At 42.8% G+C, this 16,509-nt stretch overlaps 1 pseudogene across 1 annotated transcript in view; it reads left to right on the top strand.

Moving 5' to 3' along the window:
• LOC311148154 (low-density lipoprotein receptor-related protein 1-like) overlaps positions 1-16,509 on the top strand; it is a 186,430-nt pseudogene that overhangs the window by 29,932 nt on the left and 139,989 nt on the right. The window contains exon 2 of the transcript in view: positions 11,040-11,162. The product of the transcript in view is annotated as a low-density lipoprotein receptor-related protein 1-like (transcript). The remainder of the gene's footprint in view (positions 1-11,039; positions 11,163-16,509) is intronic.

Below are 16,509 nucleotides of genomic sequence, written 5' to 3' on the forward strand. Positions count from 1 at the left end.
TTATGGCAAATATTACAGAGTGGGCCAGGCTGACTGAGAGTATTTCTCAGCTTCTACTGTGTACTGAGAGGGAGGGAGGGAGGGAGGGGGAGAGTTGAGAGAGAGAGAGAGAGAGAGAGAGAGAGAGAGAGAGAGAGAGAGAGAGGAGAGAGAGAGAGAGAGAGAGAGAGAGAGAGAGAGAGAGAGAGAGGCAGTTGAGGGGGAGAGTTGACAGTTGGAGAGTTGAGGGAGAGAGAGGGGTAGAGTTGAGGGAGGGAGAGAGAGACGGAGAGAGAGGGAGAGTTGAGGGAGGGAGAGGGACAGAGCGAGAGAGGCTCTGCTTTAATATTGGAGGCTTCTCTACAATACTACTCTCTTTTTTTCTTTCTATCTATCTATCTATCTATCTATCTATCTATCTATCTATCTCTCTATCTCTCTATCTCTCTATCTATCTCTCTATCTCTCTCTCTATCTCTCTCTCTATCTCTCTCTCTATCTCTCTATCTCTCTATCTCTCTATCTCTCTATCTCTCTATCTCTCTATCTCTCTATCTCTCTATCTCTCTCTCTCTCTCTCTCTCTCTCTCTCTCTCTCTCCCTCTTGAAGCCATGCTAAATGGAATATGCTGCATTCTGTAGTCACCAGAACATTCTGCAACTTCATCAAAGGGTGACATGAACTCCCCACAGAAGAGATTTGAATAGTGGTTTAAAAAAGGCTTCAGTGCTCTTATCAGTAGAGCTGGGACGATACCAGTATCGCAATATGTTTTCCATGGCAAAAATGAAAACATAATGCAGTATTACACTTTGGTCCTTTAAAAACCTGCTGAATGTAAAATATTGTGTGCTATAGCTTGGAAAATAAATAAATGTGACTCTGGATGACAACATAATGATGTTTGTTTCCAACATTAGGGCTGTTTTCCTAAAGAAGTCAAATCCGCTTTGTGTTTTGTTTCCTTGCCACGATACTAATGTGTATTGCGAAACTGGTATCATCCCGGCCCTAGTTATCAGTAGAATGGGGCTGTTGGATGTTTACATTTACATTTACATTTAAGTCATTTAGCAGACGCTCTTATCCAGAGCGACTTACAAATTGGTGCATTCACCCTATAGCCAGTGGGTTAACCACTTTACAACATTTTTTTATTTTTATTTTTTATTTTTTTTGGGGTGGGGGGGGGGGGGGGTAGAAGGATTACTTTATCCTATCCCAGGTATTCCTTAAAGAGGTGGGGTTTCAAATGTCTCCGGAAGGTGGTGAGTGACTCCGCTGTCCTGGCGTCGTGAGGGAGCTTGTTCCACCATTGGGGTGCCAGAGCAGCGAACAGTTTTGACTGTGCTGAGCGGGAACTATGCTTCCGCAGAGGAAGGGGAGCCAGCAGGCCAGAGGTGGATGAACGCAATGCCCTCGTTTGGGTGTAGGGACTGATCAGAGCCTGAAGGTACGGAGGTGCCGTTCCCCTCACTGCTCCATAGGCAAGCACCATGGTCTTGTAACGGATGCGAGCTTCAACTGGAAGCCAGTGGAGTGTGCGGAGGAGGGGGGTGACGTGAGAGAACTTGGGAAGGTTGAACACCAGACGGGCTGCGGCATTCTGGATGAGTTGTAGGGGTTTAATGGCACAGGCAGGGAGCCCAGCCAACAGCAAGTTGCAGTAATCCAGACGGGAGATGACAAGTGCCTGGATTAGGACCTGTGCCGCTTCCTGTGTAAGGCAGGGTCGTACTCTCCGAATGTTGTAGAGCATGAACCTGCAGGTGTTGAATGGGGCTGTTGGGTCATACAACTGGGGAGATGTTCTCCTCCTACAGTGCCTGCCTATACAATTAGGCCTATAGAGATATTGTTATTTTTGTCTGATAACCACTACATTGTCTTATGGGAAGAATATATGGAAGTATGGAGAATGTTTTGGTAAGACAACGGTAAAATTTGCTTTAAGGTATAGCTTATAAAGGTTGTATAAGTAGTGTATAAATCAATAGTAAACATTACAGCAACATTAGCTTACTATTTGGCAAGCGTCAGTTATACCTATTTACGTCTAATTTATAAACTATTATAAGCCCTGTTAAAGTCCTGTTTAACGTTGTAAAGTGTTACGAAGATCACCTTAACTTTGGCCTTAAAGTGAAACTGGATCACTAATTAGTGTGTTATTATGTTTATCTTCAGGCCGTCAGTCAAGAGGATGATGGCAGTCGTTGACGTCACAGCAGTAAACATCACTGATCTTGTTTTTAGGTGTTTTAATCTTTTCTGTGAAGTATCCTGATCTGACCTCGGTACAAACATACCAACCCCAATCACTCACTCGTTCTCAAACCCTTTACAACCATGTCTTTAGTTGTGTAACCCCAGACAGGAATTTATATACACTTGTCCATAATCAATCATCATCAACTCCAATATCTAAGTCATTCTGTTGTGGCTGTTTTCCTTTTGGATCAATGCAGTGAGGTGAAAATTTAATAATTGATGAATGTTTCCAGAGCAGGTTGACGTTTCTCATGAGTCTTATCCTGGAGGCCGAACTGAGCGATTTCCCCTTAGATAGGCCAGCTGCAAAGTCAAAATTGGCTATATTGTCAAAGAATTCATGAAAACAAAAATTAGCTTTTTGGTCTTAATTTAAGATTAGGGTTAGCAGTGTGGTTAATGTTAGGGTTAGATTGTATGACTTTGTGGCTGTGCTAGCTAGTGACCACTCTGCAGAGCTGCCTACAGAACAAGATTCATGATGATAAACGCTAACCTGCGTTTCCAGAGGTCTAGTCATAACAGTCACAATGGAATAGCAATAGTAATGTAATCAAGTCACCTTTCAGTGGTGGCAGGAAATAAAGTAATTTAGCTGGCATTGCCAGCTTTAGCTTTAGCTGGCATCATGTCCTTTTCAATGCCCCTGCTGTTTACTGTTGGGTCCAGCCAGTCCCAGCAGGCCAAATAAAGGCCTTCTTCATTCATTCATCCCCTTCTGGAGCTGAAACACATTCACAGGATTAACACCACATTCCAGGTTGATGTTGCACCTTCAGAAAATGTCAGCAGCATTTTGGCCGTGCCTTTGTGGAAAAAAGGTAGTTTGGAGAGTGAATTAACCATCCCCATCTCTGTCTGAGATATTTCAGTACTCTGCTTCATCTCCCCCACCTCTCCCCAACCAGTCTCCCCCACCTCCTCCCTGTCTCCCCCTCCTCCCCCTGTCTCCCCCACCTCTCCCTGTCTACCCCACCTCCCCCGTCTTCCCCACCTCCCCCATCTTCCCCACCTCCCCCCTGCCTCCCCCGTCTCCCCCACCTCCCCTGTCTACCCCACCTCCCCTGTCTTCCCCACCTCCCCCATCTTCCCCACCTTCCCCGTCTCCCCCGTCTCCCCCACCTCCCCTGTCTGCCTCACCTTTCCCGGGATAAATAACTGTGAAAAACCGGTAAATTATAATAAATTATTTATATGAACAGCATGGCGTGAAATGCAACTGTTAAATTATATGCAATGTTTAAATCTGTCTTCTCTATGGCCTCTGCATGATGAATAATCAATGCTCAGGGTGGGGACAGACAGCCCATCTCAGTATGGAGCACTGTTCACAATGCATATAGACCTATCATCTCATCATGGTAACTTTTTTTCTTGTGACAGGTAGGCCTACATTTGCTGCAGCATAGTCTAAGCTGCAGTAATATAAAGACATAATGCCTGTCTACATTTTTTAATTGTAAAGATTTTATTTATTTATTGCAGCTGCAGAGTTTTAAAACAGCCTATCACTCAAATATAGTTGCTTTAAATCAGTGCACGAGCGAGCACTCTCTCGCAGTCTTTCTCTCTCCACCAACTCCATTCAAATTGCATCCAAAAAGCTAGACTAGAATAGCTTGCTGGACATTATTTTTTTGTTGTTGCATTTCTTATACCAATAGACTATTCGAAGAGCGACGCAAGCTCTTGTTTGCTGAATGTTAAATATAGCAACCAATAGAACTCACGGGTAGTTTAAAAGAAGAGTGAACACGCGATGGCGGTAGGCTATAGCAGTTATTTATTCAGACCCATAACCAATCAATCTTCGTGAAGAGAAGTTAAAACCTTCTGCATCTAATTCTAGTCCTATATTATTATTTTTTTAATAATATATATATATATATATTTTATTTTATTTTATTTTTAGGTGGTAGATCAGCTTTAATATTGCAGATAGATTGTGCCTTACATCAATGTAATTGTCTGCATCATTTCCAATCCCCCATATATACACTACCGTTCAAAAGTTTGGGGTCACTTAGAAATGTCCTTGTTTTCGAAAGAAAAGCCATTTTTTGTCCATTAAAATAACATCAAATTGATCAGAAATACAGTGTAGACATTGTTAATGTTGTAAATGGCTATTGTAGCTGGAAATGGCTGATTTTTAATGGAATATCTACATAGGCGTACAGAGGACCATTATCAGCTACCATCAGTCCTGTGTTCCAATGGCACGTTGTGTTTGCTAATCCAAGTTTATCGTTTTAAAAGGCTAATTGATCATTAGAAAACCCTTTTGCAATTATGTTAGCACAGCTGAAAACTGTTGTGCTGATTAAAGAAGCAATAAAACTGTCCTTCTTGAGACTAGTTGAGTATCTGGTGCATCAGCAATTGTGGGTTCGATTACAGGCTCAAAATGGCCAGAAACAAATAACTTTCTTCTGAAACTCGTCAGTCTACTCTTGTTCTGAGAAAGGAAGGCTATTCCATGCGAGAAATTGCTAAGAAACTGAAGATCTCGTACAACGCTGTGTACTACTCCCTTCACAGAACAGCGCAAACTGGCTCTAACCAGAATAGAAAGAGGAGTGGGAGGCCCCGGTGCACAACTGAGCAAGAGGACAAATACATTAGAGTGTCTAGTTTGAGAAACAGACGCCTCACAGGTCCTCAACTGGCAGCTTCATTAAATAGTACCCGCAAAACACCAGTCTCAACATCAATAGTGAAGTGGCGACTCCGGGATGCTGACCTAGGCAGAGTTGCAAAGACTGGCCAATAAAAATAAAAGATTAAGATGGTCAAAAGAACACAGACACTGGATTTTTCAATTGCTGATGCTCCAGATAATCAACTAGTCTCAAGAAGGCCAGTTTTATTTCTTCTTTAATCAGCACAACAGTTTTCAGCTGTGCTAACATAATTGCAAAAGGGTTTTCTAATGATCACTTAGCCTTTTAAAATGATAAACTTGAATTAGCAAACACAACGTGCCATTGGAACACAGGACTGATGGTTGCTGATAATGGGCCTCTGTACGCCTATGTAGATATTCCATTAAAAATCAGCCGTTTCCAGCTACAATAGCCATTTACAACATTAACAATGTCTACACTGTATTTCTGATCAATTTTATGTTATTTAAATTGACAAAAAAATGGCTTTTCTTTCAAAAACATTTCTAAGTGACCCCAAACCTTTGAACGGTAGTGTATATATTTTTGTAAATATATACAGTGCATTCAGAAAGTATTCAGACCCCTTGACCTTTTCCACATTTTGTTACGTTACAGCCTTATACTAAAATTGATTAAATTAAATGTTTTCCTCATCAATCTATACATAATACCCCATAATGACAAAGTGAAAACAGGTTAAAAAAATGTTTTAGCTCATGTGCATCCTGTTTCCATTGATCATCCTTGAGATGTTTTTACAACTTGATTGCACTCCACCTGTGGTAAATTCAATTGATTGGACATGATTCGGAAATGCACATACCTGTCTATATAAGGTCCCACAGTTGACAGTTCATGTCAGAGCAAAAGGTCGAAGCAATTGTCCGTAGAGCTCAGAGACAGGATTGTGTCGAGGCACAGATTACATTTACATTTACATTTACATCATTTAGCAGACGCTCTTATCCACAAATTGGTGCATTCAACTTATGATAGCCAGTGGGACAACCACTAGTTTTTTTATTTTGTTTTTGTTTTTTATGGGGGGGTGGGGGAGGGGGGGGTGTAGAAGGATTATTTGTATACTACTCCAGGTATTCCTTAAAGAGGTAGGGTTTCAAGTGTCTCCGGAAGGTGGTCAGTGACTCCGCTGTCCTGGCGTCGTGGGGGAGCTTGTTCCACCATTGGGGTGCCAGAGCAGCGAATAGCTTTGATTGGGCTGAGCGGGAACTGTGCTTCCGTAGAGGCTAGCAGGCCAGAGGTGGATGAACGTAGTGCCCTCGTTTGGGTGTAGGTTCTGATCAGAGCCTGAAGGTAAAGGGGTGCCGTTCCCCTCACAGCTCCGTAGGCAAGCACCATGGTCTTGTAGTAGATGCGAGCCTCAACTGGAAGCCAGTGGAGTGTGCGGAGGAGCGGGGTGACATGAGAGAACTTGGGAAGGTTGAACACCAGATGGGCTGCAGCGTTCTAGATAAGTTGTAGGGGTTTAATGGCACAGGCAGGGAGCCCAGCCAACAGCGAGTTGCAGTAATCCAGACGGGAGATGACAAGTGCCTGGATTAGGACCTGTGCCGCTTTCTGTGTAAGGTAGGGTCGTACTCTGCGAATGTTGTAGAGCATGAACCTGCAGGATCGGGTCACCGCTTTGATGATAGCGGAGAACGACAGGGTGTTGTCCAGGGTCACGCCAAGGTTCTTTGCACTCTGGGAGGAGGACACAATGGAGTTGTCAACCGTGATGGCGAGATTATGGAGCGGGCAGTCCTTCCCCGGGAGGAAGAGCAGCTCCTCTGGAAGGGTACCAAAAACAGTCTGCAGCATTGAAGGTCCCCAACAACACAGTGGCCTCCATCATTCTTAAATGTAAGAAGTTTGGAACCACCAAGACTCTTCCTAGAGCTGGCCGCCCGCACAAACTGAGCAATCGGGGGAGATGTGCCTTGGTCAGGGAGATGACCAAGAACCCGATGGTCACTCTGACAGAGCTCCAGAGTTCCTCTGTGGAGATGGGAGAACCTTCCAGCACTCCACCAATCAGGCCTTTATGGTAGAGTGGCCAGACAGAAGCCACTCCTCAGTAAAAGGCACATGACAGCCTGCTTGGAGTTTGCCAAAAGGCACCTAAAAGACTCAGACTATGAGAAACAAGATTCTCTGGTGTGATGAAACCAAGATTGAAGTCTTTGGCCTGAATGCCAAGCGTCACGTCTGGAGGAAACTTGGCAGGCACCATCCCTATAGTGAAGCATGGTGGTGGCAGCATCATGCTGTGGGGATCCTTGATGAAAACCTGCTCAGGACCTCAGACTGGGGCGAAGGTTCACCTTCCAACAGGACAACGACCCTAAGCACACAGCCAAGACAACGCAGGAGTGGCTTCGTGACAAGTCTCTGAATGTCCTTGAGTGTCCCAGCCAAGACTTGAACCCAGTGTTTTTATTTTTAATCAATTTGCAAACATTTCTAAAATACCTTTTTTGCTTTGTCATTATGGGGTATTGTGTGTAGATTGATGAGGGGAAAAAATAATTTAATCAATTTTAGAATAAGGCTGTAACGTAACAAAGTGTGGAACAAGTCAAGGGATCTGAATACTTTCCGAATGCACTGTATATATAAAAATATATATTATTATTTTCCCCTAACCCTACCACCCCTCCCCTAATTGGAGTAAACAAATGTACAACAACACTTAGGCTTCTACTTCCAGCTCATACATACTATATACATTTGATGGACACAGTATATTTTACAATAGTTATCGTTTGTTTGTTTTTAGTCCCATCCTTCAGCTACCCTCAATCCCTCCCATCTATCGCTGAAGACCATCCAGTTTTGATTTCTATTTGCCATATATTTTTCAACTGTGCTGTTTCACAAAAGTTCTGAACCTTTCTATTCTCATAGTTTCTGAAGATTGTAAATTAAAGATACACATTTTTGCTAAGAGTATTATTATATTTTTGATCAATTGACTATGAATTTTCAAATCACCCAGCACTGCAGAGTTAGCTCCAGGGAAATGTTGGAATTCTTCAGCCATTCCTGAACCTGCGACCAAGGCCATGAACTTGGGGTGAGACATTCTTACTAATCTGTTAGAAAACCAGTTTAAATTTAAGTATAACTTTTGTATGACTGAAGCCTTTAGTGAGAGGTCTAATGCTTTAATATTTAATCATTTCTGCCCTCCGAATTCATATTCATTATATAAATAGGCCCGTTTAGTTTTGTCAGGCTTACCGTTCGAAATAAAATTGAATATTTTTTGCTAACTTTCTATTAAAATGTATTGTAGTGAGATAATGTATTTATTTCGGGATATGAATACCGAATATGTCCACTTCACCGTCAGACCATTTAAATGGTAAACTATACGGTAATGTAAAAGTTAAACATTTTAGTGATCTAATACATAATATAGTACATCCAGAGAGGTTAGAAAAATTATATAGATCCTCTAAGAGGCTGTGGATGGATCCAAATTGTGGATTTAAAAGAAAACATGAATACAATGACAGCGTACAATGTGTACAATGACACCTTTGTTTTTAAGCCCTGGATTTCTAGCCCCTTGATAATATTGTTGGATCTGATTTTAATAGCTAACATTTCGATGGCCATAATAAATAGATATGCCGATAGTTGACAACCTTGTTTTACTCCTCTTGACAGTTTAATACTTTCTGAGAAGTAGCCATTATTTACTATTTTACACCTAGGGTTACTATACATAACTTTAACCCGTTGTATAAGAGATTCTCCAAAATTAAAATATTCTAGGCATTTATATATAAATTCCAGTCGTACTTTATCAAAAGCCTTTTCAAAGTCAGCTATGAATACCAGGCCTGGTTTCCCAGATTTGTCATAGTGTTCTATTGTTTTAGTACTTGTCATATATTATCTCCAACGTATCGTCCATGTAAAAAGCCTGTCTGATTAGGATGAATAATATCCGACAATAAATGCGCTATGCATTTAATCAAACGATTATATTAATCTGACTATCCACAATAATCACATTATTGTGTGCATGTAACCGTATTCATTGGAAGGGTAGTATATTAATTGAAGGGTGGTATATTAATGGGAGGGTAGTATATTAATTAAAGGGTGGTATATTAATTAAATGGTAGTATATTAATGGATGGTGGTATATTAATGGAAGGGTAGTATATTAATGGAAGGGTGGTATTTCATTGCAAGTGGAGCTAATGTATTTACAGCATTGCAGAATTGACCAATAAATAAACGAAATAGTAAAAAATGACCAATAAATATAGGAAGCTGTAACTTCCAATAGCCCTCAGGACCTTGGTTAGCCTAGCCTAGCATCTCAATGCTCCCTCATGTGCTCTGTCCAGCTTTCTCTCCCTCCCTCCTCTCGTTCCCTTTTTTAATTCCCCTCTCCCCTGTGCTGTTGTTAGGGCACTTTCCACTTAGTACTCTCATGTCTCCCAATCTATTCACAGTTGTGTTCAAACATTACGTTCCTGGGACATTGGGAAATAATATTCTTGTGGCGACTTTTGGGGATTTTAGATCCCCACAAGGATAGAAGAAGCAATCCACACACACACACACACCCTCCCTCCCTCCCCCAGGGCTCTCTAGCCTAAATCCCTTACTTACCCTGACAGTTTAGAGAGAACGTGACCGCAATGATACACTGCCCTAATACTCTCTAGTGAATACTGTCACATTGCTTCCACTTTGTGGTGCACCCGCATCCTCTCCCTTCCCACAAACACCTCTCTGCTTGCCAAGTGAAGGAGAGAGGGAGAGAGGGAGAGGAGGAGTGGTCACCCAGGGTGAGTAGGGAGAGGGCCCAGTCCCTGCAGAGAATTACAATCAGTTGGTCTGCGCTGCGCTGAGACTCTCTGAGTGAGTGTGTGACACTGCTTCTCTGCGCAGCTCTCTCTAAAACCATATGCATTTCGTAAATACATCATGATCGTACTCTGCTGACTCACGAGAAGAGTCTTTACCGGAAACTCACACCTGGGTCTAATTAGCATTAGCTATCTTTCAAATACACTAGCTGCCCTGGATTGGGCTTGCCTGGCGCAATGGAACCAATGGAATTGTCCCAAAAGTTCCAAACCCACCCAGCTGACACTCCAGCCAGGCTTAATCAAACTTAGCGTTTTTGAAAGATTATAAATACTACTTGAACCCAGGTCTGCTAAGAGTCAGCCACACTCCGGAAAACCTTGTAAAGCTCCACTGTAATGTAATTATTAGGTCTATGTAAGTCTATATTCACGGGTTGCATGTTTCGTCACAATATTGCTTTGAACGTTCGTTTTGGACTGATGCCGACTGAGTATTCTACTCAATGCATCGTCAATGAGAGCTGATGGAAATTTCATCAAAAGTGCATTAGAGTGGCTTGGAAATACAATGAAATTCAAAAGGAGGCAAATAATTAGTAGGAAAAACTTTTGTCATAATTTTGATGTCGCCAGATTGGCTGTAGATGCAGTATAACGTTAGCTAGCTAGCTAAGATTGAGGGGAGGCCACCGGATTTTAGCTAGCTAACGTTAGCATTGCTAGTTATTTTTGACGAACTTTGCTAGCTAATGACAACATTGACATCTGGCTAAAGTAAATCTGATGACATAATAATGCTGGCAAAGTCGTTTCTTGCTAAATATTTGACTACTTTAGCAATGTCATCGTATTTCCAGGCACTATAGGATTAATTTAGACAAAACAGTAGTTAGCCTCCGTCCAGAATGACTGGATTTATCACCACTTTAGGGCGCTACTATGGTGCTGCCGGTAGAGGGCGGCTTGAGCACGTTCATAACAATGGCATGACAAGACGAGTGACGGAGGTGCAACCTATGAACAGTACCACTATATCAAACCGCCCACAAAATATGACAAATTTGTCCCAAACGAAGTACACTCCTGATCCAAGAAATATATTCAGTAGTGATCCACTAGCCTGTTTTCTGTTCAGTTAAAATAAAACATTAATGCCTTTACAGAAATACAAGTACAGGAATGCAGTATACTGGTTTGGTTTTAGGGGAAAACATTCTCCAAAAAGAACTAGAAAAACTAAATGTTGGTAATAGCACATTGTCTGTGTTTTGTCTTTTCCAGATCCGAAGACGTGTAGTCCTAAGCAGTTTGTGTGTAAAGACCAGGTGACCTGCATCTCTAAAGGATGGCGCTGCGATGGAGAGAAGGATTGTCCAGATGGGTCGGACGAGTCGTCTGATATCTGTAAGTACAGTTTAGGGCTGTCCTCTACTAAAACAAATATTGGTAGACAGAGAGTCGTCTGTTCTTTAGACCAATCGATTGGTTTAAGTGTTTAAATGTGTATTTTTCCATATATAGACACATCCTATGTGTTTTAATTAAATCAACTATATGCACTGAGCTTGTCTGATGCTATAAGCACACTGTTTTTTGTTTTTTGTTTTTTTGGGTGTGTAGATCAGCTTAATATTGCAGATAGATTGTAACTTCCATCAATGTAATTGTCTGCATCACTTCCAATCCCCCATGTTTTTTATATATACAGTGGGGAGAACAAGTATTTGATACACTGCCGATTTTGCAGGTTTTCCTACTTACAAAGCATGTAGAGGTCTAATCTTTATCATAGGTACACTTCAACTGTGAGAGACGGAATCTAAAACAAAAATCCAGAAAATCACATTGTATGATTTTTAAGTAATCATTTGCATTTTATTGCATGACATAAGTATTTGATCACCTACCAACCAGTAAGAATTCCGGCTCTCACAGACCTGTTAGTTTTTCTTTAAGAAGCCCTGTTTGAACTCATTACCTGTTTTTTAAGACACCTGTCCACACACTCAATCAAACAGACTCCAACCTCTCCACAATGGCCAAGACCAGAGAGCTGTGTAAGGACATCAGGGATAAAATTGTAGACCTGCACAAGGCTGGAATGGGCTACAGGACAATAGGCAAGCAGCTTGGTGAGAAGGCAACAACTGTTGGCGTAATTATTAGAAAATGGAAGAAGTTCAAGATGACAGTCAATCACCCTCGGTCTGGGGCTCCATGCAAGATCTCACCTTGTGGGGCATCAATTATCATGAGGAAGGTGAGGGATCAGCCCAGAACTACACGGCAGGACCTGGTCAATGACCTGAAGAGAGCTGGGACCACAGTCTCAAAGAAAACCATTAGTAACACACAACGCCGTCATGTATTAAAATCCTGCAGCGCACGCAAGGTCCCCCTGCTCAAGCCAGCGCATGTCCAGGCCCGTCTGAAGTTTGCCAATGACCATCTGGATGATCCAGAGGAGGAATGGGAGAAGGTCATGTGGTCTGATGAGACAAAAATAGAGCTCTTTGGTCTAAACTCCACTCGCCGTGTTTGGAGGAAGAAGAAGGATGAGTACAACCCCAAGAGCACCATCCCAACCGTGAAGCATGGAGGTGGAAACATCATTCTTTGGGGATGCTTTTCTGCAAAGGGGACAGGATGACTGCACCGTATTGAGGGGAGGATGGATGGGGCCATGTATCGCGAGATCTTGGCCAACAACCTCCTTCCCTCAGTAAGAGCATTGAAGATGGGTTGTGGCTGGGTCTTCCAGCATGACAACAACCCGAAACACACAGCCAGGGAAACTAAGGAGTGGCTCCGTAAGAAGCATCTCAAGGTCCTGGAGTGGCCTAGCCAGTCTCCAGACCTGAACCCAATAGAAAATCTTTGGAGAGCGCTGAAAGTCTGTATTGCCCAGCGACAGCCCCGAAACCTAAAGGATCTGGAGAAGGTCTGTATGGAGGAGTGGGCCAAAATCCCTGCTGCAGTGTGTGCAAACCTGGTCAAGACCTACAGGAAACGTATGATCTCTGTAATTGCAAACAAAGGTTTCTGTACCAAATATTAAGTTCTGCTTTTCTGATGTATCAAATACTTATGTCATGCAATAAAATGCAAATTAATTACTTAAAAATCATGCAATGTGATTTTCTGGATTTTTGTTTTAGATTCTGTCTCTCACAGTTGAAGTGTACCTATGATAAAAATTACAGACCTCCACATGCTTTGTAAGTAGGAAAACCTGCAAAATCGGCAGTGTATCAAATACTTGTTCTCCCCACTGTATACTCCCCTTTATTGCTTTTCAACACCGCCATCCTTTCCCTACTTGGGGTAAATTATCTATCTACATTTTATGGACATTTTATAAGCACACTGTTTGATTAAATAATTAATACACAAATTACTAGAGGGAGTCCGACCGCAATTGATTTAATTGTGCCAGGCTGGGCTCAGACTTGCTGCGCTGTGTTAAAAACAATGACAGCGAGTGACTGTGTCTCGCTCTCCTCCCTGCTGCAGCGACCACCACAGAACATCATCAGTGTGTATCGCGCTGTCCGTGTTGCTGAAGATGCAACATAATTACAGCCATTTCTGACTCAAAAGTTGTGTTACTGAAATCCCTCATTTGTTTAAGAAAAACATTCCCTATTCCCTCAACCCTTGCTCTCTTTACGTGACACTTACAGTGGGGAGAACAAGTATTTGATACACTGCCGATTTTGCAGCTTTTCCTACTTACAAAGCATGTAGAGGTCTGTAATTTTTATCATAGGTACACTTCAACTGTGAGAGACGGAATCTAAAACAAAAATCCAGAAAATCACATTGTATGATTTTTAAGTAATTAATTTGCATTTTATTGCATGACATAAGTATTTGATACATCAGAAAAGCAGAACTTAATATTTGGTACAGAAACCTTTGTTTGCAATTACAGCGATCATACGTTTCCTGTAGGTCTTGACCAGGCTTGCACACACTGCAGCAGGGATTTTGGCCCAGTCCTCCATACAGAACTTCTCCAGATCCTTCAGGTTTCAGGGCTGTCGCTGGGCAATACGGACTTTCAGCTCCCTCCAATTATTCTATATTGGGTTCAGGTCAGGAGACTGGCTAGGCCACTCCAGGACCTTGAGATGTTTCTTACGGAGCCACTCCTTAGTTGCCCTGGCTGTGTGTTTCGGTCATTGTCATGCTGGAAGACTCAGCCACGACCCATCTTCAATGCTCTTACTGAGGGAAGGAGGTTGTTGGCCAAGATCTTGCGATACATGGCCCCATCCATCCTCCCCTCAATACGGTGCAGTCGTCCTTTCCCCTTTGCAGAAAAGCATCCCCAAAGAATGATGTTTCCACCTCCATGCTTCACGGTTGGGATGGTGTTCTTGGGGTTGTACTCATCCTTCTTCTTCCTCCAAACATGGCGAGTGGAGTTTAGACCAAAAAGCTCTATTTTTGTCTCATCAGACCACATGACCTTCTCCCATTCCTCCTCTGGATCATCCAGATGGTCATTGGCAAACTTCAGACAGGCCTGGACGTGCGCTGGCTTGAGCAGGGGGACCTTGCGTGCGCTGCAGGATTTTAATCCATGACGGCGTAGTGTGTTACTAATGGTTTTCTTTGAGACTGTGGTCCCAGCTCTCTTCAGGTCATTGACCAGGTCCTGCCGTGTAGTTCTGGGCTGATCCCTCACCTTCCTCATGATCATTGATGCCCCACGAGGTGAGATCTTGCATGGAGCCCCAGACCGAGGGTGATTGACCGTCATCTTGAACTTCTTCCATTTTCTAATAATTGCGCCAACAGTTGTTGCCTTCTCACCAAGCTGCTTGCCTATTGTCCTGTAGCCCATCCCAGCCTTGTGCAGGTCTACAATTTTATCCCTGATGTCCTTACACAGCTCTCTGGTCTTGGCCATTGTGGAGAGGTTGGAGTCTGTTTGATTGAGTGTGTGGACAGGTGTCTTTTATACAGGTAACGAGTTCAAACAGGTGCAGTTAATACAGGTAATGAGTGGAGAACAGGAGGGCTTCTTCAAGAAAAGGTCTGTGAGAGCCGGAATTCTTACTGGTTGGTAGGTGATCAAATACTTATGTCATGCAATAAAATGCAAATTAATTACTTAAAAATCATACAATGTGATTTTCTGGATTTTTGTTTCCGTCTCTCACAGTTGAAGTGTACATATGATAAAAATTACAGACCTCTACATGCTTTGTAAGTAGCAAAACCTGCAAAATCGGCAGTGTATCAAATACTTGTTCTCTCCACTGTATATGCATCGCATCTACGTGACCAATAGGGCCTGACCTACAGTGAGGGAAAAACGTATTTGATCCCCTGCTGATTTTGTACGTTTGCCCACTGACAAAGAAATGATCAGTCTATAATTTTAATGGTAGGTTTATTTGAAGAGTGAGAGACAGAATAACAACAAAACAATCCAGAAAAACGCATGTCAAAAATGTTATAAATTGATTTGCATTTTAATGAGGGAAATAAGTATTTGACCCCCTCTCAATCAGAAAGATTTCTGGCTCCCAGGTGTCTTTTATACAGGTAACGAGCTGAGATCTCAGCTTGTTACCTGTATAAAAGACACCTGTCCACAGCAGCAATCAATCAATCAGATTCCAAACTCTCCACCATGGCCAAGACCAAAGAGCTCTCCATGACAAGGATGTCAGGGACAAGATTGTAGACCTACACAAGGCTGGAATGGGCTACAAGACCATCGCCAAGCAGCTTGGCGGGAAGGTGACAACAGTTGGTGTGATTATTCGCAAATGGAAGAAACACAAAATAACTGTCAATCTCCCTCGGCCTGGGGTTTCATGCAAGAGCACACCTTGTGGAGTTGCAATGATCATGAGAACGGTGAGGAATCAGCCCAGAACTACACAGGATGATCTTGTCAATGATCTCAAGGCAGCTGGGACCATAGTCACCAAGAAAACAATTGGTAACACACTACGCCGTGAAGGACTGAAATCCTGCAGCGCCCGCAAGGTCCCCCTGTTCAAGAAAGCACATATACAGGCCCGTCTGAAGTTTGCCAATGACCATCTGAATGATTCAGAGGAGAACTGGGTGAAAGTGTTGTGGTCAAATGAGACCAAAATCGAGCTCTTTGGCATCAACTCAACTCGCCGTGTTTGGAGGAGGAGTAATGCTGCCTATGACCCCAAGAACACTATCCCCACCGTCAAACATGGAGGTGGAAACATTATGCTTTGGGGGTGTTTTTCTGCTAAGGGGACAGGACAACTTCACCGCATCAAAGGGACGATGGACGGCGCCATGTACCGCCAAATCTTGGGTGAGAACCTCCTTCCCTCAGCCAGGGCATTGAAAATGGGTCGTGGATGGGTATTCCAGCATGACAATGACCCAAAACACACGGCCAAGGCAATAAAGGAGTGGCTCAAGAAGAAGCACATTAAGGTCCTGGAGTGACCTAGCCAGTCTCCAGACCTTAATCCCATAGAAAATCTGTGGAGGGAGTTGAAGGTCGAGTTGCCAAACGTCAGGCTCGAAACCTTAATGACTTGGAGAAGATCTGCAAAGAGGAGTGGGACAAAATCCCTCCTGAGATGTGTGCAAACCTGGTGGCCAACTACAAACTACAAGTCTGACCTCTATGATTGCCATCAAGGGTTTTGCCACCAAGTACTAAATCATGTTTTGCAGAGGGGTCAAATACTTATTTCCCTCATTAAAATGCAAATCAATTTATAACATTTTTGACATG

This window comes from Coregonus lavaretus, assembly GCF_964263955.1.
Source record: "Coregonus lavaretus genome assembly, chromosome: 20".
NCBI lineage: Eukaryota > Metazoa > Chordata > Actinopteri > Salmoniformes > Salmonidae > Coregonus > Coregonus lavaretus.